Source organism: Condylura cristata, unplaced genomic scaffold (assembly GCF_000260355.1).
Source record: "Condylura cristata isolate star-nosed mole 26May11 unplaced genomic scaffold, ConCri1.0 scaffold00012, whole genome shotgun sequence".
NCBI classification, from domain to species: domain Eukaryota; kingdom Metazoa; phylum Chordata; class Mammalia; order Eulipotyphla; family Talpidae; genus Condylura; species Condylura cristata.
Window position 1 is genome coordinate 17,412,847 of NW_004567113.1, and position 1,522 is coordinate 17,414,368.

The following is a 1,522-nucleotide window of genomic DNA, read 5'->3' on the forward strand; positions in this document are numbered from 1 at the left end:
CAGCTTCAAAGTCTTTGTACATGTTGTGTCCTCTGCCTACATCACTCCCCATTTTTTTGACCTCTGGTTTCATGTTTCTTCTTAAATGTCACTTTCTCAGAGTAACCCTTCTTTGGTATCTCTAAGTGGGCTAGGGTTATGTGTTTCCACGGTAGCCTGCAATTTTCCATCTTAATGCTTTTGATACTGATAATTATTTATTCAGCCATTAATCAAATATCAAATTATATGCACAGACACAGGGTGAAACAGAACATGCAAGATGCCTGCCACCCTAAATTTGTATTTTAGGGAGGAAGTGCAATGTACAAGCAGACAAATCAATGTATAAGGTGATTTTAGATAATGATAACTAGCTCAGTGGTTACCCTGTGCGTCTGGACTGTAAAATTCCATGAAGCCGGGGGCTATTTTTGTCTCAGCTAATTCCAATTCACCAGAGTTAGCACTGTCTTGCCGGCTAACTAAGCTCCACGCAATTTTTTTTAAGGGCTGTTAAAATAAGCATATAAGAGACAAAAAAGTAAAAACACACTATTTCGGCGAGTGAATGAATTTATGCCTCCTTCAACACTTTCTGTAAATCTACACATTCTTCTTATAATGAAAGCAAGTAAAACATAAAAAAAAATACAATAGAAGAAAGAAGCCCCAATGCAACTCATTTATATGTCAGCACATACTTAGTAAAGATCTGGTAATAAAACCTACTCTGAAATACTCAGATATAGTGGTTAAGTGCCTAGAACGTACTTCGCGCATCATCATGCCGATTGTGGGCTGACAGCAGTATAATTTAGCGTTTTAAAAGAGGCCTCAAAGCAACCTCCCCCCAAAGGTGATGAAAGACATGATACTCCAAATTTCCCGATTTCAGAAGCGCTTTAGAATTTTCCACCCACAACGTGGCAGCGTGGGGAGGGGACATAAAAGGAATTTCATTTACACGTCTTTGGTAAAAACCGTTTTGGAGATCAATAAAGAAGCCAAGATCTTTACACAACAGATCACCATCCCCTTTCCAATAAATTCTTCTGCAATCCCTAGAGGCGAGGTAGGTGGGCTACATGCAGGTAGCGTTCCAGGTTCGAAAGAGGAGCATCACAACAGGAGCCCACCCCCGCGCGGAGAGCGCAGCTTCTTTCTTCCCCGGCGCGCACGCGCAGCTCACCTCGGGGCAGTGCACGCCTCCGCCAGCTAGCTGAAGGGACGTCACGTCACCGGCGTCCAGAGCAGAACCCTTCCGCGCCTCCCCAGAAATGAGTCCACGCACCTTTGGCTTTTCTGAACCCACAGAAAATGCCTTACTGCCCTTATTTTACCTCAGTGACAAAGCACTCCTCCATCCGTCTCCCACGACCCCAGCTTTTGCCGCACTCTGTGCATTCGTTGGACTGGGAACAGGGCTCAAGGGGAGAAGGGGGAGGGTGAGAAACCATTTCGATGTTGTTTACAAGCAGTGAGCGAATCCAGGAATCGGTCCGCGAGGGCGGAGCCGAGGAGCCGGCACTTCCCTCTCTCC